General features: G+C 32.7%; 1 protein-coding gene across 3 annotated transcripts in view; it reads left to right on the top strand.

Annotated features, from left to right (window-relative positions):
• Positions 1–488: 488 nt before the first annotated feature.
• Positions 489–27755, top strand: part of LOC108741643 (mucin-17) — a 90891-nt gene continuing 63624 nt past the window's right edge. For 2 of the 3 annotated variants that reach the window (XM_025973447.1, XM_025973446.1), the window contains exon 1: positions 489–668. The gene's annotated coding sequence lies outside the window, so the exon portion shown is untranslated. The remainder of the gene's footprint in view (positions 669–27755) is intronic. The other variant, XM_025973448.1, reaches the window with a different exon arrangement.

Here is a 27755-nt window from a genome sequence, read left to right as displayed (position 1 = left end):
AAAATTAATGGCACGTCAATATATAACCTTTCCAAGTATTGCATTCCTTTAGTACAAAATAGCCTCTCTAAACACGGCAGAAACAATAGGTAATACCAACGGAAGACTTATTTCCTGTCCAATGTCCCGACAACTTCAATAACATTCTTATACCCATTAAATCATAAACAATAAACCTTTACAAGCACTGGCTACGGTTTTTTTTTTGTGTTTCTTTTTGTTTAATTTGATTCGTACTTTATATGCAAATGTAATTTTGAATCAGCGCACGGCACAACAAACACTTCATCACTGTCTTGTCGCTTTTTTTTTGCTGTTAAACACCAAAATGTGCGGATACTGTTAATAATAATAGATTAGGCGAAAAGGGCGCGGTACTCGTTGGACCTTGCTCTTCTGTGTCCGCTTCGTAGATCGTTCGTACCGCTGCCGCGCCGGAGGAACAATGGTGCGGTCTATACCGTTCCATGTTACCATCGAGGTGACCTAGAGAGGTGCTTTGCCGTAGCTGCTGCGGCTTCTTGTTGGGTGCAGGAGTCAGTCGTCCGGCGGATGCCAAGACATACGCGTCTAACGGCAGTTTTTCCTAACCTACCTACACACCTCACCACCTCTTACGGTGCCTGCAGTGCTCTAAAGCTTCGTGAATTGCACCTCTCGTCCTCCAGGTGAGTACCCGCCCCATGATCTTTGTTATTTGACCTTTGGTGCAAGAATACCTGCAACTATCAACCACTTCCCCTTGTCTGACGGTGAGAAGGGTCGCGTGCCGGTACTTAGTTAGATACCACCTGGGTATCGATCTACCCACCTTTGGCGCCGGAAAAGTGGGAAATGCGGAGACAATTGAATCGAGATATCGATGATGAGTAAGACATGAAACGAACGCCACGTGACTCATTTTATCTCTTTTTAATCTGTACTTTGCATTTTTACATTAACGTAGTAATACCAACCCAGTGGTGATCTCAGATATCTATTTATATATGTACCTACTTACCGTTGTTGTTTCATTACGATGGTTTGTTTTCCCGCTTTTTAGTTTTGTTTGGCACTGTTGGCAATTTTAATATTTAAATAAACTCGTGTTGTTAAACAATTATTTAATTTTTTCTTAAATATTTTTTTAGTTTTCATATTATTGATTAGATATAAGTAGGTACCTTTTGGATAAAACCCTTTATTGTAAATTTTATATTTTAATATCATTTTGACGACTTCAAAAATAAGTTTTACTTTTCTTCTTTTAGTTTTTTTGAAACTTTGTGCCATTTGAAAACTACATTTGCTGATTAATTTAATGTGAAAAAAAACACGAAATTTTTTTAGCGCTTCCCGACTCTTTTCTTCTCCTCCTAGAGGTCACCGAGTTCAATTTTTTGAAAAAATATATTCCTTATTTCTTATATAAACAATAGTTAAATTCAAATTTCATAATTCTGTGCCCTGGAAGTCGTGTAGTTCCTTTAAAGTAACGAATAATATTGGAGACTCCAACGCTGGGTCAAGACAGAAACCCGGTCGTTCCTGGAAGTTTTTACTTTTGAAACAAGGGTTCTAATAACTTTTCTTTTCGATTGTAGTTGCATAGTAAAAAAATACAGTTTTTTGATATTATTAAGTTTTGATAACCTTCTTAGGTCGACTAGTTTTGGTGTTGAATTTTGTAAACTAAGGATTCCTATTTTTGAGTCTATAAAATATTTACATGGGGAGCGTCAATAATTAGTGTTAAAAGTAGAAAAATTGTTTATTGTGCTTCAGTCCTACGCTCTATTAGAGGTCATATTTATAAAAGTTATCAAAACAAAATTGAATACACCGATTTTAAACTTGTTTACAAAGGAATCTCGATATTTTTGTTTTCGTTTCTTGTATGCAAAATAGGCTATTAATAACTGTAGAACAACAATATTTGTGCATCAGCTGTTTGATCTGGTTTATAAATTAATATAAAAATAACAAATATGAAGTCGATCTTCACTTTCACACAATAGTTCATCTCCAAAAGATAAATGATTTGCTGTTTTATTGATTCAAAGTGTCTTTAGAAAACAAAATTATTGGTCAAATCCCAATGAATTTTATACCTAGCAACTCGAAATAAAATGGAATTTGGGGGTAATCAATGAAGATCAGTAAATATTAATCGTTAAAAAATTATCGGGGTCTCTTTCAATACAAATATAGTAATTTCAAAAATTCTCTAGAAATCTATTGAAATTATTTTACATAAATTTAAGGTTTAGTGGTTGGAATCTAATTGCTTCGCATTAGCGATAGTATTTTCAGCCAGCTTTTCCTTCCTACTTGATATACGTTGAATTTTCCAAGAAAGTTTTTGCAAAGCTTTAACGATTTTATATTATAGTGAAACACCTTACAACAACACATTAATGAATTGAATGCCGGAAGTCGTTATGAATTTACGTGTATCAAATACTCATAGAAAACGTATGGTCATACGTACACACAGTTTTATCACGACATTAATTCATTGATTATCGTAATAAATCGTGGTGCCGGGGTCGCGACCTTTACACAATGCGGAGACTTCAACGATCGGTTAGAAGCGAAACCTCCTCGCGGTGCTTTATTCTGTCGAACAAACTCACTTCCTAAACAACCGATAAGTAAGTAATAATAATTAATGGGCGATTACATACATGGCACATTTAGCATTCACATGTGGTAAGAATTACTGCGGCAGATTCATTTGCACACCACAAGCGTTCAGCGTTTCGCTTCGCAATCTTTGCGTTAGTGCAAGACTTAGCGTCACTTAATACCGAAACGAATTTATTTCCTTGTTGGTTTGTAATGCTCTGTAAAACTGGAAGTGAAATCAAAATTTCTTGCGAAGTTATTTCCTTGAGAATTAACCAATTCAGATACTTATTTAGTAACAATGTTTAGAAAACATCGTGTGCCGATTTTATATTTAAATATGTTAACAGCACAGATACCCCATAAGAAGCTAAGTCTAAATCAGTCCAATGAATATGTATGGTGTAAGTCTACCATATTGAAATTGTTTTAATTAAATCGATAACCATTTCAAAATTACCTTGCTATGTTTTTGTATTTATTTCTAAAGACAAGTAGGTAATTGATTTCCTAATTATAATACCGAATACTTTCTTGTTTACGGTTGGCCAGAATCTTCTAATCCTTACTATAAGTTTTTCTTTGTCTACATAGCATCATTCATTCGACACATATTGTCAATCAAACTTCAAACATCTACACTCATAAATCGTGTCTCCAACATTGAAGACTTCAACGGTAGGTCAAGACAGAAACCCGATTGTTCCTAGAGGTTTTTACTCCTGAAGCGAGGTTATAACAACTTTTGCGCTTTTTTTATACTTAATACTTATAATACTTGAAGAATACAGGTTTTCAAAATTTTTTGGTTTTAGAACTTCTTTCTCAGTCGATTAGTTTTTGATTTGAACTGTAAACTAAAAATTCCTTTTCTACTTGGCGTATTTTTAGAATAAACAAAAAAATTTATTTGACTTATAAATTTAAGAGTACGTAGATAAGTAGCCTTTCAAATCATTGTAATCCTATAGCATAAAAGTTCTTTTGGACTTCTCGGCCTTATTTATATCTCACTAAGGGTCACAGAGTTCAGTTTTTTAGAAAAATGTATTTATCATTTCTTATATAAACCTGTACTTATTTCAAATTTCAAAATTTTGCGTCCTGGAAGTCGCGTATCTACTTTAAAGTAACAAGTAACATTGGAGACTTCAACGGTGGGTCAAGACACAAACCTGGTCGTTCTTATAACTGTTTACTGCTGAAGCAGGGGTTATGATAACACTTGCGCTTTTATTTCAATTATAATACTTGAAGAATACAATTTTTAGAAATTTTTGAAGTTTAGAACCACTTCATTCGACTAGTTTTTCTTTTGAATTTTGTAAACTAACGATTCCTTTTCTAGTTGATGTATTTTTAGATTAAGTAAAAAAATTAAATAACTCTTTATTTGACTTATAAATTTAAGAGTACGTCGTTAGATACCCTTTCAAATCATTGCATTTTATGGCAAAAAATTCTTTTTACAGTTCTTTTGGATTTCTCGCCCTTATTATTTTCTTAATAATGACCACAGAGTTTAGATTTTTAGAAAAATATGTTTGTTATTACTTATGTAAACCAATGTTTAGTTCAAATTTCAAAATTTTTCGTCCTGACAGTCGTACTTCTACTTTAAAGTAACGAGTAACACTGGAGACTTCAACGGTGAGTCAAGAAACAAACCCGATCGTTCCTAGAAGTTTTTACTCTTGAAATGGGGGTTCTAATAACTTTCGCGTTTTGATTATAATTGGATAGTTGAAAATACATTTTTTTTTTGATATTTTTAAGTTTAAGTAACCTACTGTCTCCGACTATTGGTTTGAATTTTGTAAATTAGAAATTCCTTTACAGATATGATGAAATTAAAAACATCAGAAAAAAAAACACTGTCACTCGAAGGAAAGCATTTGAAAGTATGAAAAAAATTAAACTTTTTTAAAAAAACTATTAAATGGTAAATGGTAAATAGGAAAATAAATTTGTGGTTGTCACTATTAATTTTTAAATAAATAGAAAAAGATAAGAAGAATGTCAACAATTAATTACCAAATTACTTAATATTATCATCAGAATATTTACCTAATCATAATTAAAACAATTAATATTATTACCCGTTTGACTTTTGACACGAATATTAAACCGTGATAGTTTTATTGTATAAATCATAGGCATATGTGTACGCAAGTTCTATTAATTTTCGAAAGTAATGCGTACAGTTGTGGCCTCTTTGTGACTTGGCCTTGATCATTTGCATAAAAAGTATCAGGTTACATGCCGTCACTGAAAATGAAAAATTTCCTAAGCGTTCGAAAGTTATGCCGCAAAACAATCATTATTAATATGTGTCCTTCGACAATCAAAACATTGCAAAGATAAAATAATTATTGTCTTTTAACACACCAACAAAGAAATGGTTTAATTGAGACCTATAGATATTAGATATATTTTTTCACGTCTGTCGAGTACCTATTGACAAGAAGTAACCGATAAACCAACCAAGTTTTAATAGGTGCAAAAAACATCAACAATAAGTCGTTAGGTTGTACCTTTTAATTATGCATTTGTCGGCGAAAGAAGTCGATACCACTATTGTCATTTGACGGCAAGGTAGTACGTAAAATCATTCAGTTTTCGCAGTTTTTATTGACTGCTTCGAAGGATTGAAAAGGAACACAGGAACATATGATTAATTAAATCAAAAGCACAGATAATTAATGATTACTTTCAAACTACATTAGGTTTAGAAAAAACGTTGTTGAAAATCTATTTCAACTGGACTTTCAGTAATTGTATAGAATGAAGAACAAATGTAGGGTGTTTGTTCTAAGCTGATATTTATTTCGCGTAAAAGCAATTTAATTAAGTAATTAAAGTGACATCTGCCGAAGACATCTGCATTGTTTTGTTTTCTTGGAACTGACTTTATTATTGGATTCGAACGATCAGTCGGCGAATGGGCTGTAACAACTGCGAAGTCATTTGTATCCATTCCAAACCAATCAAGACGGTAAACATTAATAAAACTTTCTCTGAGGAAACATCGCACAGAGTTCGTAACACATCTAAGATGGAGATATTGTGATGAATGTTTATGTGACGACGGAATGGAAAGCTTCAACTTAATCTGACTCGACTATACGTATATATAGATACATAAACAGATAAAAGAGAGGAAAAAAAAAAAAGAAAGAAATGTATTCGCTATTACGTTTATGATTCTACAGGTTAACGGACGGCTGATCGTTCACCTTATGTTGTGTAACGCTATACAGCACAGTTTTGGCTCTGACCTTCAGCAATTAATAAACAAAGTAAAACGTTCCAATTATTTTGTTATGTTTAGCAGACAGAATAATCAACATACATTAATGGTATAGGTATCTTTAAATGTGGGAAATGAGAGATAATACAACCTAAAACGTGCTTCACGTTCTGTCTGCATCTTTTAAATGATTTGTCTTATCATAGAGGCCACAAGCTAATGTCTGATGATGCTCAAAGCTCCCATAAAATTTGTTAAACTACCTTCTTCTTAGAAAAATATGTGTATACACATGTGTACTTTAACCTTGACAATAACTGTTATCAACGTGTGTGAGTCCATTAATCAATCGGGTTGTTAATCTGTATGCAATCCGAAAATGGTTTAGAGAATAATTTCCGATCAAATCGCTGTGCCTAATACGTTTTCAATGTATTGCCGGGTGTAACATTTTACAGGAGCAGTAAAGTGGCCTGTGTTAAGAAAGCATATTAGCTAGCCCGACAGACAGGGTCATTTATCAAAGGGTATGAAATATCGGATTATTGGACGTTGCAAAATTTCGTTTCCGTGTATATTTTTATGCTATCGACAAATATAAAGACGGACGAGAGAAAGCTTTTTGGCAACGGAAATTCCATTTGACATTGTGTGACCGAAGTCAAATCCAGATTTTTTCTTTATCGATGGAAATATTCTTGGTTATAAAATTACAATCCGGTTTATTGATACACCGTTTTTCAAGCACAAAATTGTATTTGTAAACTAGTGATTCACCTCAAATAAATGATTCAATAAGTACATAGCTTGATGGGCATTCGACCAGCTTCCGCTTATGACCCCTCTATTCACCTCAAATATATGGAAGAGCAGGAGATGTTGCGGTAGCAACCAGCTTTACATTGAGTTACCACTTTATTCCACAATCACTTTTATTGGAGTATTTCTATTTTAGCCTATATCCTAAAGTATCATTTATCGATCAGTAAAAAGATTTTTGAATTCGGTTCAATACTTTTTCAGATGCCATTCGATGATAACTATAATATCGATATATATTTATTGACACTTCAATAAATCTCTCGCCATCGGTGTGACAAGTGACAGGAGCTACGTGATGCGACGTAACGCACGTGGCTCACTAATACAATATGATGTAAAAAGAAAGGGACGCGTCAACGATGTAGTTATTCCAGTCACGGCCTAGTTCTATCCCGCGTCCCATCTGTTGTTGGCCGAAGCTACCGTAGCCCCATAGTTCAGGATACGTGCCGTTCCGACGACATTCGTTTTATAAAAGATTTGTAACCCGTTTGATATGAATGTTAGGGTTGATTCACACATGTCCGTATCGTATCCGTCACACACATCTTCCGTGCACTGAATTGTATAGAAACAGTCATACGTTCCAGAATTAGGACGGAACATTTTTATGCTGCATCCTTGTGTTACAATGTTTGAAAGTTACTTAAATAATTGTTTAGTAAAATAGGAGATGACAGTAGACTAATAGAATAGGTGTGCGATTATGACGATTACAATTTTTGGATAATGGTATCTAACCCGATTACAGCTTTTATAGAGTTTATTAAATGAAATATTCATTTCGTTGGCCGTTCAAAAATGTAATGAAATTAAAAATACAATGACGAAAAGTAAAAAACCTGAAGTGCGTTAGTAAAAACTCTGTACTAATTGACACTGAAACGGAACGGTTACGCCATGGATACTATACGGAAACGTGTAATTCCATCTTTGTCCAGAATCCAGACAAATACGCACGAGGTTTATCCAGATAGCAGAAACAGATTACATCGATCGCCCAGGGCAAGTTTTTGTGTCGTTAGCAATATTACTGTTGATACGTCACTATATAGTATCGACGTACACGGGTGACTCTTTTGTTTTTATTTTCAATTGTTTACACTGAAGCTTTTCGGGAACTAAATGGAAACGTAGCAGAGGAGCGATTGATTTGTCCTTTACCAATATCATCCCTTTTGTGATTTCTTTTCACTCAATTTATATTTATTTTCCATATACCTAGGAAATAGTGGAGGTGCTTGTCCAACCTGTCTTAGGACTGATGATGTACCTAGCGTTGAGAAAGCATTTATTATCTATGTGCACTATCCATCATGCACTATACTAGCAAAGCAAAGAAGATAAACGTAATTGACTTTTTACTACCGTCTTACATCATTTTGTTTAACAATCCAATTTAATCTTATTGTATCTCAGAGAATAATAGTAGATAATAGTTCGTACTGGTGGGCAAAAAAATTAACTCAAAAAAAGATAAATCCATAAAGCTCCAGTAACCGATTTTTTATAGAGAAAACAAACCTTACAGAAGCAGATAAATTTTATAATTTACACGTGTTCTACCTTCACTAAATATCCGCTTGGTAGTTCACGTGAATTTCTATCCTTAACCAAAAAGGAAGTTTATACCTAACACGTAGTTGAAATAAAAAATCTTCCCGTTTCACAAAACTAATTCTATTTCAATGACTTTGTAATTTAATTTATTCACACTTGTGTGTTAGAGCATAAAAAATTCGTTGTCTGTGACAAAGGTTGAATGTTTCGCCCATTCTGTTTAGCTGATTTTTATGTCGTTGAAATAAAAACACGGCTGTAAGGTTTGCGCCTTCAAACTGTGAGTGTAAGCCGATGTATATCTGCACCAGTGTAATAATAGGTGGCGAAAGAATGTTGGGAGGAAGTAGCCTTGCAATTGCCACTCTCAAGTTCAATCCTTTTGCAAACTAGTTTCAATAAATAATAATTACTACCGGCATGGAAGCTGACAAAAAATTTAACCGAAAACGATTACTATTTTGGGTTTCTATTTCCTCACATTCCGAATTGACTTTATTCGTAGCACCGAACAATTACCAGTGAAAGTAAAGAACAGTAAATTGTTCTGACCATTAATAATAACTAACTGTTGAATCGTATTACTAAGTCCACAATAAATTTATAATATAACTCACGAACAATAAAAAACTGTTGCGTGTACTACAAAAAAGATTTTCTATCAAGAGCTTTAAAGAAAAACATTTTCGTATTTGTTTTCATTGATACTTATTGATTTGTTATTTATTAAGGAAAATATCGGCACTTTGGTATTTCTAGACACTGTTGACATCTTATGTCGCACTTGAACCTAATAAAAAAATCACTGTATTCCATTGACGATTATCAAAATTTTCACATAACCAAATGAGAAGGCACTAACATTCCTCGAGTATCCTTGTACTTCATTTACGTTACTTTTTAAAAACTAAATGGACGGTGTACATTATATTTAACGACTGAAATCGTTCAAAATACTAAAATTACATTACTGCATTATTCTATTTCATACATGATATCCCCACTTTACTTACGAAGCTTTCAATGACATCGTGTTGTATTACATACACCTCCCACTTTGACATTGACTCATCATGTAATTAAAAGTAAACAATATCAAATAAATTAATCAGTACAATTGCTTTTATATTCACTGTAATACCTTTGCCACTGAAAGAAAACTTAATCGCGTTTTCCTTTTGTAGTTTATAATTGGCTATTTGTCAGCCCAACTGAAAATTGTTTAGGAAAATTTGCTATTAAAGTTGTATAAAAATGTCAAATGCTCGAAATTGTTGTTAAGAAATTGCGTATTTTACATGCAACAATTATAATCTGAAATCAAAGTTAGAAAACGATACGTTGTAATTTATATTTGTAGGTTCTCCTATTTTTTGGTAGATATTCAATTTCCAAACTAATTCCAAAGTAGAAGCCACGTGTAGATGTGGATCGATCAGATCGATTTTGTTCGTTTGATCTGTTGCTCTCTGTAGATCACAACCGTTGCGAAACATCTTTCAGATTAAAGGCAATACCGTTATGTAAAATGAAACAACCAACATTTGGTTATTAATGCGTATAATTCCAATTTATGCTGACAACAACAGAACACGTTTTTAACTTTTCAAGCACGTTTTTGGTGTACCATTAAATGAACATTCTTTATCTTGAACTTTCTAAAACCTAGCAAGTATTAGGGAGGCATCATATAATGTAAAGTAGATTTTTAGCAACACATCCTATCAATAAAATTCGACATACCTTAAAAGAGCTGCAGCATTTGAAGATATGGATATTTAATTTTATTAAAATTGTGGTGGTTTTAGGAAAATGTTTTGTAGAAAATTGTTTATAAAATTGATATCGATAAGAATACAAATAGCAAGGCGATATATTTGGTAGATGTTATACCTAAATAGTAATTAATGCGAAACCAAGATTTAAGTGTCGTATTTGACAGCCTTTAGGTAGGAATGTTTTTTTTTTTGCAAAAGTGAATGTGATAAAGCCGTTCGTTTTTCTTTGGCTACCGACACATTCTGTTGAAACAAAACAGAGATTTCGGCCGTTTATTCATATCACGTAAGCATAATTTATAACTGTTCCTTCTTTGCTTGGATATTTTATCAGTGATGACATCCAAGTTTAATGGGAACTGTCAAAGAAAATACCAACTTCGACGATATCCATAAATACATATGTATGAGCACTGTGCATACACGCAAGCTGGCAATAAAATTACGTATTTTGCGAGTATGTGCAAAGCGGGAATTGTAAATAAATGTTTATTTTAGTGGCTCTGTACGTGCACTTACTTATTGGTCATGATTTACATTTCATTAACACGACCTGCCTATTAAGGATAGAGTGAGTGAAAAAATATTATTCGCTACGAGACCAAGTTAAACAGACATTTATGATTCACTCACATGTATAGGTACCTTTAACATCATTACCTAATACAAATCATCATAACAGATAGATTTTCAATCTTAATTCCTAAAGACTGTTTTCAAATTACTGATCCTCTATCCAAAGTTGTAATTTCATTCTTACTACAAACAAACTGAATAAAATAAGACAATGTGATAATAATTTATACGTATCAGGTAAAAGTTTACTTAGTAACAACAATTATAACGGTATTTTATTGAAATATGTATAAAAGTTATTTATTGCTGTTTACATTCGTCCTTGACTCGGAAAAGCTCTGATCGCATTGTTGATAAATATTTATCACAACTGGTAAATGAAATGCAAATGCTGTAGTAAGTAATTTCCAAAACTAAAGGAGAACCTTCGACGATTCAATTTGGATCGTGCTTTCAGAAATAAGACTATGTACTAATGGTTCATACACAACGAAAATATGAAGTAAATACTCTAACATGGGTAGAATCATCACTCTAAAAGATCAAGTTCTTCTATTAAATCAAAGTATTTAATAATGACATAAATCCTAAAGTGTCAAAACATCACTATCAAATGATAAGAGAGACGTTTAATCTGTAGCTTTAATTTTCCCTTTAAAGGGTATTGTTGCTTCATTTAATTAAACGCATTTGCCTAGGTAAAATGTACCAACAATGAAAACTAATTGCTTCCGACCGCACTTTCCACAATTTACTCTGTAATTCAGCGGTATTTGTAGTTGTTTATCAGCCAATTAACACAAAAGTAAACAATTATTAACTTTAACAGTGTTTGTAATGTTTTTGTAAAATTATTTTTTGTTTGTCAGTTAATTTGAAGTAGTTATTATTTATCGTAAATTGGTAAATAAAATCATTTAAATGTACTTCACAGGATAGGTACCTATGTTCTGTAGTTAGTGTAAACTTAAAAATGAATTAAGTTACTTAAGTCTTCGACCACATGGCGTATAGTACAATTAAACGATTTTTTGTTTTAATTTTGGTTGCTTCAGTTGCAGACAAAAATCGACTTAATTTAATATAAATACAATGGAAGTTTCTTGACACAAAAATGTAAATTACAAATCCCAAAAGCATCGCAAGTTGTGTTTACTTTCAAGTTATTACGGTATTTGCATCTTAAAAAACTTTTTTAAAATGCTTATTTTTATCAAGTTTCTTTGTTCGCATGACTGCCTTAATACAAGATTTATTCTGCAGCAGTTTTGTTTAAAAAGTTATTTCAATATTGCGCTATTACAAAAACTACATCTTATGTAAACTTGCAAGTTATTGTACCTACGATTTAGACAGTTCAAAAATTAAAGGCAATTACGTGTTTATATACAGAAACGAAAAAGTGAACACTTTGTGGCGCTAACTTAATTTCTCAAAGTAGCAGATAAATTAAGTAGGTAAATATATTACTAAAGTATAAATATTATTTTGTTACTTGTGTTCTCACCACATGAATTTTTTATCGTTAGTCAAAGGAGATCTAAGTATGAACCTTACGTGTGGGCTCCCTACTCATGACTTGCAATTCACTTAAATTTTGATCGTTAATACATACGAAAAGGACTAGCAGAACGGAGTGTCTTTATAATAATTTATGTTCCTCTTTGTGGAAAGAGCTTTACGTCTAATAGGTCTTCAATATTTGTACCTACCTACCTAATAACAGAGCTTATTTATAAAACATTTACCATGTCTGTAATTGTGTTACCTCAAGACCTTCACGGTGTCAAAATGAACATCGCAATCTATTTCCCCCGCATTATACAACGAGAAATCGAAGAATTATTTATTGAATGCGCAAATTTGCTTTTGTTGGGGTAATGGAAGCAGCATAAAATGAATTTAAAGGAAGATGGAAGTTTAAATCAAAGCCGCTAGGTCAAATCTGACGACGACGAATGAATTATAGAGCGTAGGCTTTGACAGGGCAAAACTGTTATTTATTTAATCACTACAAGGTACATATGTGGGTCATTAATCCTACACTCGGCACAATGCAGGAATTGGGTTCAAGGATTCGCAAAACTAATATTTTATTCTTCGAGTAGATCGCTGTCATCTTATCAGAATAAACATAAAGCCAAGGCAAAACGTCAAGTTTCTTAAAAACAATGAATTTCTTTCTTCAATACCAAGATCGAAACTGAAAGAATCGTTGTAAACAAATTCTAATGTAAGAATTGTAGAGCACGGTTGCAAGTGGATTGAATAGGACGAACTTGGTAGCAGTCGAGATCTGAGTAATATCCGCAGGAAATCACATGCATTTCGAATAAGATTGACAAGGCAACTTCTGTTTAAGTGCTTGTGTATTTGTTTGCCAGGTTTAGAGGATCCGAGTTTCAAACTAGATACTCGTGGAATGTCTTTTCGACTGCAAGACAAACTTGCAAATACTGCAGAATGACGTTTCTCCGATCGGTAAAATGAAATTGCTTCACTTGATTCTTTACTTATCCACAGCCATTTCTAATATAACTTTCCGTTTAGAGTACCTACCTACCTACCTACCTACCTGTGTTGACAGTGTTCAAGACTGCGATATAAATGATAAATAAAGTTTCGATGGTATCTGTTCAGACCAGGGTACATTTACCTGCCGTTTCCTTGAAACATTAAGTTGGAAATTCAAATATTCAATTTTGTTGGTTTTTACAAATATTATATGCAAGTGGTTTAGGTATAATTTTAGGGTATCGAACTTGCAGGTAACAATATCTTTAAAATACTTTATCTTCAAGTACTTAAATAATATTAGAAACCAGTTGGTTAGCACTTTCACCCCTTCCTCTATCAGGGTGGAGATTATGTTATAAATAGGCTGACACACTCATAATAACGAGACATCAAAAAAGAACAGAAAGACATCAAAAAAGAACAATTAAGACAACAACAGACAACAATTAGTAGCATCAGTGTAATCATCAAGTTCAGGGTCTTCAATATATGTAGTAACTGTATATTTGTAAATAAATATTACTAAGTGCAGTTATTCGTGTTATTCATCACTGAGGTAAATTATTTGCACTTACAATCCTTCCAAATATTCGTGTGCTCCCTCATAGGAGAAAGAAGTGGCGCGGCAGCGCAAAATAAATAAAACAGTATCTAAAGCAAAAGCCCAGTCTAAAAGTTAACTCGTTTAAATTCCAAACCGAAGAATCTTTCATATGACATTTTAATAAGGGTCATATTGATCTACTTACAAAATTGTGTGAAAACAATTCACATTATTTAATGGTTAAAAATATGACTGTCCCCTATAACTTCATCATCACTTCCTAAGACTGATCTACGCATTTCCCTAAAACTAGAACAACCCACATCCTTAACTATTTGCGAACAGTAATCTAACCTAGGTCTACCTCTACCCCTCCTAACTCCTGTTTCTGCCTCTGATATGTCTCTGCCTAGACCCTCATGTCTGAGGAGGTATCCTACCAGCCTATCTCGCCTATTTTTTATTGACTTCCATAGAGTCCTCTGTTCTCCTATTCTTCCTAATACTTCTTCATTTCTAACATTTTCTACCCACGTTATCCTCATCATTCGCCTATAACACCACATTTCAAAAGTTTCTAAACTTTTCTTTTCCGCCGTGCCCACTGTCCATGTTATAACTTATGGTAAAAGAAACAATAAGGAAAACTATAGCCTATACGAACCAGTCCTAAAAGTTGAATTAATGCCACGGTACATGTGCGTATCTAGAACTTACTAAATAAAGAAAAACTGTTAATGTTAAATAAAATTATGATGTCATTTCGATGTGATACTATTGGGTTGCATGTGGTCGCAGTTTTCCCTTGTAATCGTTAAGTAAATTGTTCGATTTTTATAATTACTACAATATTGCCTTTTTCGAACGATTCAAGTTCGTATAATTGTAGGAAAAGGGTGTGTACGAATGTTTTCTATAACGTCGTAGGCAGCGCAAGGAGCGTTTAGTTTAATGGTTATCTGTTAGTATAAATATATTTAAAGGTCTTCAACAGGTATTTTTTGTTTTACAAAAACTTCTTACCTCGTTTAAATCACTCGTCCGTGTGTGAGTTTTCGCGTTAGATGTAAAGTAAGTCAGTGCTATGAGCATAATATTTACATGTATGTATGTCAAGGGGACAACTACAATAATTTCAGATCAGACGTTTATGGAAATATTATATTCTCTATCTAGAGATATCCGACGCAATTAATGACAGTTATTAATGGCTTTATTTATCACACTGAATCCGTGTGGCTTTGTCCTGGACACTATTGTGTCCTTAAACTGATGACATAGGTTTACAATTGACATCGCATAGTTAAGCGCCTAGCGGAAAACGCATTATTACTAGTTTTAGTTAGCAATTCGATGCTTGACAAATTAATATTGATAAATACATAAACACACTGATAAGATATTGCATCTTATACGTAACAAGAAAATTACTAGCGATGAGTGATGTTAATGTGTAATTCTAAAATATTAGACATTCTTCCAGCAGAAAACCTATGTAGTAGATATTTATAATGGAAATTGTCTTCTATAAAACTTACAATATAAAAATGAGATGCGATTTCTAGCTGCAAGTCTTTGATTGTTTTGTGAAGAGTACTGCACCATCCTTAATGTCTAATTAATAATCAATAGTATTGATTAATAAGAGTAGAGCTGGGCATACATACTAGGTATTGCTATAATTGACATCTCGTTCATATATGTATGTATAAGCAAGTGAAACTATGCACTGTAAAAATCTGAATTTGCATTGTGGATATTAAACGAATAGAAAGGTTATCTCTGTATCCGTGTATTTTCAAGTCTTAATTACTTCTAGGCATAATACTCATTAAGCGCTTACAGTATATTTAGAGCAATTAGCACATTTATTTAAAAATATCATGACCTTTTGCTCCGCATTTGATTCAAGGTAATATTACTTATTAATTTCAGCAAAACTTACCTGACATACCTAAGGTTATTACTATGATCGTGCATTTAACTACCTACCCATTTCAGCTTCCTGACTTTTGCTACACTAGCATGTGTGTTGTATCATACTAACATTGATAACCTTGGCTTTGGTGACTAGCAAAAGCCGGTATCGAAAATAAAATACGTTTGATAAAAAATTTATCATTATTAGATGAGCAAATGCCAAACTTGCAGTTAATTTCCGCATCGACCAATCCGCAAAGCGTTTTCTCCAAGTTCATCGTCTAATTCTTTTTAATTTCCTTGTGTAACAAAGCACTTTAGATCATAAACTTTTCACATATTTTTGTAGCCAATCTTTAAACCTCTTGAGAAGGAATCTAAACGGGCTCGTAGTAAAAAAACTGATGCCTTTTTGCTAGCAGAACTAAAATTAGACATCGAATAAGCGAGTAAAATGCAGCGTATGTCATTCTGCCAGCAGGTTCAGTAAAGGCGAAAAGATAATTCAATGTGTTGAGTCCGAAGAGCTTTCTGGAATAAATTTCGTTTGTGTTACAGAAATGAGGTCAACTAAATTTGAAATGTTCATAGGACGACATTTGTACATATATGTTCGTACATATATATATAGAAATATTTTTAACAGTGCTGTCGTCATTGCTCATGATAATTGTGCTTTAAAAGCTCTAGAACGAAAACCTGTTTCTAAGTTAATAAGAAATATTCAGACAATTTGAAATAAAACAAAATTAACGATTAGCAAATGTTTTGTTTTAAATTCATTCTTGAGAAAATGATGCTTATTAAAATCATTAGGGGTTAACAGTGAAATTAGACTTGCTGTAAAAACAGTAAGCAATGCTAATAATTAATTGATGTGTTAATTGGTAGTATTTATTGTAATTTTAGTTCAATATGGCAAAATGGGTTGTTTAAAATTCAAAATATTAACTTAAAATCTAACTGTAGTATACTTACTAACTGAAGATTACTTTCAAAAATGCCTTCTGAAATAGAAAGTTTAAAAAGAAATTGGGCCATTTTTTCCGTACAATCAAAGTTTACTTTGCAAATATTTCTTAATTTATATTTAAAAAAACATTGCAATTATTTACAGTTTCAACACCTGTTTGTAATTTATTCGATTTATAATTGTAACAGGGAAAGTTGCAAGCTTTTACCTTTTAAGATCTTCAAAATGTATCAAGGTTGTTGTTCTACATGAAATTTACCAATATTTTGATATTTAGTACACGAAAATGCCAGCATTTGTTTCATGAAATGGCAAGTTATGAAATGAATTTGTACCTACAAGTTTTGGTACATAAAAGTGATGTATAGATGAATTTTAACATTAGGACTAGTACACAAACTATATTGTATTTACTTATCAAAAATCGTTTATGCAATTTCTAAGTAAACTTATGTAATTTTCACATTAACCGTACTGATGTTTTAATGTATTGGTGTCAATTTGAGAAATTTGGCAATAGAATGTCGATCAATTGCAAAAATCACACTTCGATGTAATGGCTTTTTATGTGAGAAAGCCAGAATCGCTAATTTTATATCATAAAGTGGAATGCATCAAACGGAGTAAACGAAAGCGCTTTAAATACTTAGTAATAAATAAAAAACAAGTCTCTACCGCAACATAAAATAAATTTCACAAAACCGCAAAGTGTTCAACTTGTAATTACTGCAAATAGGAAAGTGCAAAATGTAAATTAAGTTCTAAACAAACTATCAAAGTTGATGAATGGATTCTGCTTTTAGTTCTGCTATTCGATATACATATGCAATTGGAGGAAACTGTCGATAACAAAAATTTCACTTTCAACATCAAAAAAACAATGTAATAATAATTAAAGGACAATTTGCCATGTTTTTAATATACAATTATAAAAAAAATACGTTTACAGTTACCGTTTCCAACAACTATGCATTTATTTATGAGAGAAAGTTTAGTGTTAACAGGAGAAAGTATGAAAATAATTCGAAGGTATACATACATATAATTTTTAACTCCGACTGTAAATTAGCATAAACATGTTTAAAACGAAAGTGTATATACATATATTAATAATTTTTAAATATAAATACGGATATTTCAAAAGTATACCGTGTCTTAACTTAGGTATATTAAGTCAATAGTTTTCAAGTATATTCTGTGCGATAAGGAAAACTAGTTGGAAAATATTATTGTTCCTGTTTTTCGATAAATACGTAGGGAAGCCATTTTCGCTATAGATTGAATCGATTACGTTTTTAATGCAAACATTTAGAGATATCGAAACAACATTCGAAAGTAATTTCACCCTTTATTTGGATACTCCAATTTGCCATCCTGATGTAACAGATGTCAACTCGTAAAATATGCATCTATATGTATTATACTACTTCTCCGACGTGTGTATCTGCTATATAAGCATTCCATTACCAAGAGACCTTCGCAGCTTTCGAAGGCAGGTGTTTAACAGTAAAGTTATTGCCCATTCGGATGTGCTCTTGAACCTGACCTAGACTCGCACAACCAAGTACCAAGTCCGGCCAGCGTTCCGTTCGTTCAATTTCACATTCAGCAGCAACAACCTACCTATGAACAGTAGGCTATATGTACGTAGTTATGTAGATATAGCCAACTACTTTCTCTAATAATAACGGCCAGCAGTCAGTCAGTCAGTTGGCCGATCGGTCCATTCCTGCAAACGCAGGAACTGGTTCTTCGACTTCGGCCTCAGCCGTGACCTCTGAGAGGACACCGCTAAACATTCCTACCGGAGTGACCAAACACAGTCGGTACGTTGCATTCAAAAAGTAAAAGTTATTGAACTCGTGACTATACACGATGCGACGCTATGGCTGAATTGTAATTGGTTGTTATATTTAAATTCGATCCTTTTGCAGCAAACCGTTTCAGAAATAAAATTTGTGGACTTCGTAATCTGATAGCCATAAAAAGTTGAAACTGTTTCTTAAAAATACTTATGATCCTGGCCATGTCCATTTAGCGTACGTTGCACCTTTGGAATGGCAGAAATATGTTTTGTAAAATCTTGAGGCTAATATATTATCATGTATGCGCTTAAGACCAGACGATGAACTAAGCATTTACTGCTTTTCAGAAATGGTTAAACATGTAAATTGCTTTGGTGGTTCTTTACATACCTACAAAGTTTGGATATGTCCAAATAAACCAGTACATTCTTATGCAAATGATTAAGAGTCCACCACCTAAATATAACCAGTAAATAAAAACAATTTTTATTCCTAAAACCCGACAATATTGCTTAGATTAAATTAGACTTAAATTATCAGGAGCAACAGTGCATTATCCAGTTGTCTAAATTTTATTCAGGATTTTTATACTTATTTTTAATCTGTATAAAAGAAAAATTCTTGGCATGGGATACTTTTCATTCTTTCATACTTTCTTAATAAAAAAGTGAGTTAAGGAAGATAGTAAAAAAATGTATCTGACCTTCGTTACGCACCGTTTTAAATTCTTTGAATAGTTTCTTAGAAAGTTCCTGAAATTCTTTCCTTAAATACCATTTTTAAGGAGAAGAAATATTAACGGATTTGACTTTAATAACGCTTAAAGATAAAATCAGAAAGGAAGTAGAGTTAACCTAATAAAATTTTCTTTACAGGTTTGATAATGAAAGACTGCTTTGTATCGATTCATTTAGAGTATGGAAGTAAGTACATTGTTTTTGTGAATGCTGTTCTTAGATTTAACTAATTACTAACTAATGTAACTGCTACTCATGACTTCAAGACGCCAAAAATTCCATTATATGGCACTCTCCTTTTACACCTTTAGGGGTAAGATTTTAAAAACTCATTTTATGGTAAATACCGTTGTTTAAGGAACCATTGTTAAATGTCCTGTTCGAGCAACTGGGGTTGTGTCTTGATCGATTCATCAGAAGTCCCTTTTCACTTTTTATAGGAGTTGAATTTTAAAAATTCTTTCTTAGTGCTCGTCAACGTTCTAACAACATTTGTGCAAAATTTAAGTTGGGAGCATCAGTCAGTCTGATTATCATCAACTTCAAACAAACTATCAATTGAATTAATGAAAATATACTTTGCTAATTGCTATTTTCTTTTCGGTGGAGGCTTCAGACATGTATAGACTTACTATTTATAAAACTATCGCATTTTTTTTTTTTGAAAAACAGGTTTATTGACGGTTATAAGGAGAGATCGCCTTAGACCATAGAAAGAAGCTTGCGAATGGGAAATATTTCTTTTTTAAACGTGACTCGTATATGATTTTAATAGATATAAATGAACAGCAAACCGAATATTTGTTGGTACCTAATCACGATCTTAATGAAGAGAATGAATTTCCATGTAGAAACATTTTCAGAAGGCTTTCGCGAAGGTTCCTCTTATCCTTTCTAATCAGGAATAATTAAATATTCGTTTATTATTACTTACTCACTATTAAATCATCACTAAACTTTAAAACTATAGATTTGTAAAATAACAAAGGCAAAATGAAATTAATTTTCTATAATACCTATCTGTCGTTAAATTAATAAACAGACTGGATCAATCAAACGAAATATTGTACTTCCCCATTCATTATAGACAATACATAGTCAGAGTCTGGAAAGTTTCAGTAGGTGATACACCTAGAGCTCTCATTGTAATTAATTACTAATACAGTAATGGACGAACAATGGTTCATTACTTAAACAGAACATTGTGTTGAAGATAAATATACATATACGTAGATATGTACATATCTGCATCAACCTACTACTTTGACATTATTAACATAGAAATAGAATAAATAGACTTGTATTGTTCGTGTAATCGTTAAACCGGAAATATCCTACGTATATTCTATACAAATAAATCCGATGAAATGGAACAAGATACTTCAATTCAGAATAATCATGCAATGTTAATGTTACATGCCAATTAATACGGAAATCAATCAAAAATGAACTACCATATAACATAAACATTGTACCATCTAACATTGTATTTATTTTAGTGTGCTAACATTATTAAACGAAAATGGTTTTTGACAATCGTTAGTTTACATAAAATTCTTTTGTTATGGACGAATGCCGCAGGCTGCGATCGATACGGCAGTACCGCTTGTAGCGCTGCCGAGGACGGATAGGTACGATCGTAAATCATGAAATAAATGCAGAGTCAGATAAATAAGCGATTATTAATATAAATAAATATATACCCAATGTATTTGTATGAAATAAATTGCTTCTACCTGGACAATAGGTACATATTTAAATGAATAAAGTTATCTACTAGAAAATTCGTTACAACTTTGTATATTTATAGAGTACATCTAAAACATAAACAGCGACATTTTCAAAGCTCGCACCGTCTTTCTAATTTAAAATAAAAACTAAGTTTTGACTAGTTGAGTACTTCATCGTACAGGAACTAAATTACGTAAGTGACGTACAGTTAATAGGTTTTAAAATTATTAAAAGGAATGAGGTCACCAGGTAATAACCGCAAATCACGAGCATCTACTGAGATGATTCAATGAAAAGATGATGCTACCTTGACCGGTACTGATGTAAAAAAGCACGATTATAAAAATGCGATTCTAATTGATTTCCTCCATTTTGTCCTTGATTTGTTCACACAAACGTTATGAAACTGCTACAGCTGTTGTACGGAGTAACGATTCTATAAATAATACTTTGTTCAATCAATTAAAGATTTATTAATATGATGGACCTTGTTTTATTTACAAACGTACAATTACTTAGCCAGGTGGCGAAATCATTTTGGATAAATAAACATTACATTTGTTCTGACCAAAACATTGCGTATATTTCATAACTTAATGTCTTTTATTTATTTACATCGTGAACAATGTGCAAATTTATTATATTCATGTGCACTGAAAGCAAAGTTACATGTGATTCTAAAAATGCATTTGCTTATCATACCATCGTTTCTGTAAAAACTAGTTGAGTTCGTTTGGTAAATAATGTATCACCATCATACACTACAATGTTTGTTTATATAATCGGTAACCTATAATGACATTCAAGGGTGTATCATCAGTTATCTCCAATTTGCGTTATTATTCATTTAAATGTATGCATTTTACCTTTTTATCTGTAATCTATTTTACGTATTATTTATCAGTTAGTCTATTTTCCAATACTAAATTTAAATATCAAAGGAATCTATTGACTTTCATAAGTAAACTCATAAAACACGACACAGACTGACAAGTATTATGATGATTATTTCAATGATTTAAATCCTATATGAGCAAATAAAATGTAATAACAGATGAAGTACTCTACTATCATAAAAAATTGCAGAAATACCGCGTCATGAGTGTTTAATGAAGTATTTCATGCATGTACACTTTCGTTTAATTCTAGAAGACAATGCCTGTATTAAAGCAATAATCTAAACAAAACTTTTCATGTAGACAATCAAAAACAGCTGCTGAACTGAACAGAACCACTCCAAAATGTATTTAAACTGTTACAAAAGTGTCAGAAATTTGTTGCAGTTCCTACATTAGCGACAAATGCACGTGAGTATACACGATACAACTACGTTTGTAATCCATTAGTCCTTTTAAACGTTGCATCAAATTTCGCTCGTCAGTTTAAATTCGACTAACGATCCAAAAACTGAAACGCTTTCATGAATATGCATGTATATATACACATATATTTCTACGTGCTTTTCCTGTGACACTTCGTAATTAAATTCTTTTAGAACCAGTAATTACCGCTTCATCTCTTTGCAGTTGGTAGCTTTTTTTTATTATAGGTTAATTCTGCTTAAAAAAAAAAAGAAACAACATAGCAAAGGTATACCTAAAGTACCTTTGACAATCTACCAGCCACCGAAACCACCTTCGGTGTGCTAATGGGAGCCAATAAGCTTGAAATTGTTATGCAGCTACGGCTGGTGATTTTGACAGTTTTAAAGAATTCAGTCGATCAATCAAATCATAGGTCAAAATTTATGAAATATTCCTTAAAGGAATCCTCTTACATGGCGATTACCTTATTCGAAAATGGAGTATCATGTCTTCTAGAATAAGAACCCTATAGGTACAAGATGGTCAAAAAGGCATTAAACAATCTGTGTAATGAACTTTAAGCTGGTACTGCAATGAATTAAATTTCTATTTTAAATTTTATAAACGAAAGTACTCGCGCAGGTCTGAAACAACTAATCCACTTGCTGGTGTCGACAACTGCTTCCTTTTTCTGGTTTAATTATGGCTTGTACAATTAGCGATACCTGCAGTTTTTAGCCATTATTCGTCCCCAGGTGGCTGTTGATTAACGCTCGGATAGAAACATTTCGTTGCATTTATTCGGTGGCATACCCGAGAGAGAGAGAGACTGTCGCCGTTGGTAGCAAAATCAAAGCAGGTAACAAGCAATTCGTCGAGGAGACGCGGCACGATGGCAGTCAGATCAAACGGCGAAACCGAATTTAATTAGGTTGTTGACAATTCACCGTCGAAGGGAGAGAAACCAGCCTGACAGCCACAATTACAGCGAATTTCATCTCGAAATCTAGAGATCTTGTCGGTCAGATCATCAGCTTCGTGTGGTAGCGCCACTTTACAATAAAGTGAATGGAATACTAATATAAACTCTCTTGTGATATTGAGAACCGTGGAAAATGAGCTTTAATAAACATTAAATTGCTTTCCATCTTATATTTAGATAGAACTTCTCTCGATGGTAAAATTTTGAAAAAAAGAATCTTCTATTGCAAAGCTCAAGTACATGAGCTTTTTACTGCCATGAGTTACTTAATGTATCTTTACTTTTCCGACGCAATAGAGAAAGAACTAAACTATTTAAATTAAGGAAATAGAAAAATTAAATAAACTTAAACCTCTCACGTTTTTTTTTATTCTCACTAAATTGAGTTTTCAAAAGACGCAGTAATTTTGTATAAAAAGGTTGATTTAAGTAAGTTTGTCGAAAGCATGTGCGTAGCTATTAAAAGCAGATTTAGGGTCGGAGATAAAAATACTGTTATTGCCTTTATATCTGCCTTGTTATTAACACAAATGCCACACCATAAAGTTTACCTTGGGGCTCCGGCCCTTTTATTATATGTTTGCTAATGAAATTATGTCGCATGTTCTGTGGGCAAGGTAATCTGCGCACTAAATAAATTGAGTCCATAAAGAGTCATTTTGGTAGGCAATTTGGACACTAATAAGAAAATTGCGTCATATTTCTTTTGCTAATAAAAGCTGGAAAATAAAAGAATATTTTTCTAAAAGAATCCATGGATTTACGTTGTCACAGGTATATACCATTAAAATTAAGTAAATGGAAAGTTTAATTTACGAGTTTTTATTTAGTGAAAATATGATATTTTAATTTACTATTGTTGTTAACAGGTTTCGTTGATAATTTTCAATGATCAGACACCTTTACACCTTTCCAGTTCTATTGATTTGTAACTTAAATTAATAACGAGTGAATATTAGCAACGCAAAACTACAGATGCGCATAAAAAAAGAAAACATCCCCGGCATTTGTGATTCTGTTTGTTGCTAACAACACAAATTAGTTTCACACTCTTTGTCTTTTCCATATACGGTGTTCCGTCTACCTCCCTACCTACCAAACTACGTTGAAATTTTAATTAAACTCCATACTTCCAGTACAGTTGCATTCCGGTGCTTTGCTAGAAGAGGTTATTTTTTAATTAGTTTTAAAACCTCTAAAATTTTAATTCCGAAGTCATAAAACCATAGGAGATTAGTGCTTATACGTACCTGTATGTAAGCACATGCCGCAACTTTAAGTACTATTTTTTCAAGCAGAAAAACGATAAGGTACCCTCCGTTTAATTTTATGTGCAAATAGAAGATTAACGAAAAGTTTTCTTTGAATTACCAGGTGTAGAACTACGTACAACAGATACTTCCGATATACGTAGAAAAGTAAATTTTTATGACAAAGCAAAAATTACAATTTTGGGTTGTAAATGACTGAATTTGCCGCAAAGATCATAGAATTTATTAGGTAACTTGTAATAATCTCAATTTTTTCTTTAAAAATTATTACAATTACATTTGTAATATTAACTAAAATACCTATTAAATTTATTTCTACTGGGATTTCATTTTTACAAATTCAGGTCCAAATTGTAATTTTTATTATTTTCGCTTACGAAGCAATGGGATAGTGGGATAAATTGTAAATATCGCTTTAAAACTCAGGTAAATTTTCGTTTTTCATTTTCTATGTGTAGCCGAACTTATTTTGTAACCGATGTGCCTATTTATTTAAGCACAATATTTTATAATTTAATGTATTGAAAAAGATTTGCAAAATTTAAAACGACATGAGTAACTTATAGATAAACCAGCAGTAAAAATTCATAGAGAACTTGCTAAAAAATAAAAAGAAAACATCCCAAGGTTAAAAGCGTAAGGGTTTTCGTCGTTTATAATGTATATCCCTCTGCGACGATCGTTCTTCAAGGAAGCAAAACGCGACGACTAACCTGATATAAAATTAAAATAAATAAGGCCGTTATTGTCAACGATTTATGATAAAAACGCCAAGTAGAAGGCAATTTGGCCGCTAAAGCTTACATTTTAAAATGAAATCGGGCTTGTTATCCACTACAACCGCATTTTATTTTCAGGTTAATAGAAACCGCACCACATTCCTAAGCTTTAGAAGCTTTCGTTGGGATCTTTTGTTGAAATTTATGGCGTGGTATTTCTGAGGAGCTCAGTTCTGTGTTTCGATTATTTTAATAAGGGCTTATTCTTTCTTCCGCTAGATACCGAAGACGAAAGCTCGGTTATCCGCAACTACAGCATAAATTGTAGCACTGTTCATAAATTTGTCTTTGAAAATACGACTTCACTTTAATGAAATTACACACACGAGTTTTTGATCGGCATTCTGTAGAAACTGTTGTACGTGGACCGCGACTGTTAGTTCTCATCAGCACGACCACCGAAAGCTTGCTGTTGTTGGTTAAGAGCGCCCACAGTTTAGTTATAAATCTCTAGAGATGGCGTTTGTAAAATATAACACTTCCATCAAGAATTAATTTACTAAGAGCCAATTTTAAGGAAATTTACTACTGATTTTGTGTAAAACGTTAAGGCCTGACACTTTTTTGTCGAACTACATGGTCGTGTGCTTGTACAATTCATCATCGCCGCCTTCCGCTTGCTACTGATGTTAGTGTATTACTACAACAGATTTAAATTTATGCGTGCATAAATAGGGGTTAACGAGGGTGAACATGGTCCAATTGTTCGCAAACCAGGGGTCACTACGTATATATATATATATTCCATTCGGTCATTTCGCCTTTGTGTAATTTCCTAGCCAACATCGACAAATACAAACAAGTTGTTTCCTCTCGGCATGAGTCAGTCCTCGCTTAAATTAACTGGAATTGCATGTAGCGGTTTTCAACTTCGTTGTAATGTATGACCCTCTGTAAATAGTAGTCTCTGTCCGCCACGTTTTATTGTCGCATAATTTCACGACTCGTATATGACATGAAATACACAATTTCCAAATTTCATTACCTTTTTTAACGATTGTTTTACGGACGGACGGAACGTAAACATTAAGTTAATACCTTTTCGGTTTCTGCTATAATTAAAGTAAATAGAAGGTAAATGTGCACATTTCACTACATTTTTTCTCAAGTTATTTACTATTAATGTTAAATGAATGCCACTTGTGTGACAGTAGACCAAAGCATGTTATTAAACAATGACCTACATCTGATTAATTTTCTATAGGGGAATAAACCCGGGGTGGGGGAAGTTCTGTCTGTCCACCGTACCACATTTTCTTATGATATATAATTAAACCTATCGAAAGACTCGGAATACATTGCCTAAGGGCGGCTTATGTTTATGGCTTCAGTCGTCATAAAATACACTAGTTGTTTTTAAAATCAATAATTCTTCTCTAATTAAACTAGTTGCGTCTTCATTACAAAATAGCTTTTGTAGCTGACAACTTCATAAAACAAGTTCAAACATTTTGCCATAGATACATTTATAATAAAGCTTACCATGTCATATGTAGGTACTTCACTAACAGTCCAATTTCTAAAGTTTCAAATAGAGATTGAACATATCCAGCGCTCAAACATGGTTATCAAAATTTAATAACAGACTGAAAATTCAATTCTATGCAATTTAAACTTTCAATTGGCTGATACTAAAAGTTTTAGATTTTCGATGGTTTATCCAGACACAGAATATCTTTGACAGCTATATTTTCCAGCTTTATATATCATCGTTCAGTTTAACAAGTGAGTTAGTTTATATTTCAAAATTTTGTAGATTAAGTGAAGCCATACTTACACATCTTTTCTTATATTTGTTTTTCCAGCTATTACGTATTAAAAATGCTTCAGACGGAAAAGCACAATTACTGACTTAATGACGGATTTCTTAGAAAATTCGTTTTATTACTTTATATTTAGAATTTTGTTTTGTTACAGAATATTAGAAACTGTAAGGTTCGGCATTTATTATTTATTCAATTCAATTCCATTGCGCCGTTTCACTTTAACAAAACGTACATAATATATGGCAGTAAGGTCTGCCCGACGTAATAAAATTGAATAATAGATAAAATAGAATTGTCAATGGAGCAACTTGCTAAAAAGCGATGCTCCATAATTTCATTAGAAATTCCGAACGTAGTGCTCGTGGTCACATGGAATTTTACTCTAACAGGATCTAGCAATTGACGGGTATGATACTCTATGTTCGTTTGCATGTGTGTATGTGTAAGAAATAGAATCCTGGAACATTGCATACAAACAACTTGGCACAATCGTTGTGCTGAATGTGCTTTATTCGCTGCTGACATCAGCGTACGAATGTACTCCTAAAAAGCAAACAATTTTGTTCCGACGATGTCAGCTTAACCATCTCCTTAGTGCAACTGCTTTCGGTAGATAATGTGCTGACTTGACCTTTAACATTACCTGCACTTCGTGATCGCCCACTTGAAAAGTTAGTATTTTTACTGTAGAAGGAACAATAAAATACTTCAAATAATGAATAGAATATTCACATCCGTCACGTCAATATTTTCACTGGCAGAATTTGACAAGAAAATCCAATGTAGCAGGAAGGAATATTAAAGAGTAGGTGTATGTATATGAAATGGTAGAC

This window comes from Agrilus planipennis, unplaced genomic scaffold, assembly GCF_000699045.2.
Source record: "Agrilus planipennis isolate EAB-ADULT unplaced genomic scaffold, Apla_2.0 scaffold194, whole genome shotgun sequence".
NCBI lineage: Eukaryota > Metazoa > Arthropoda > Insecta > Coleoptera > Buprestidae > Agrilus > Agrilus planipennis.
This window is presented reverse-complemented; position numbering and strand designations above follow the sequence as displayed.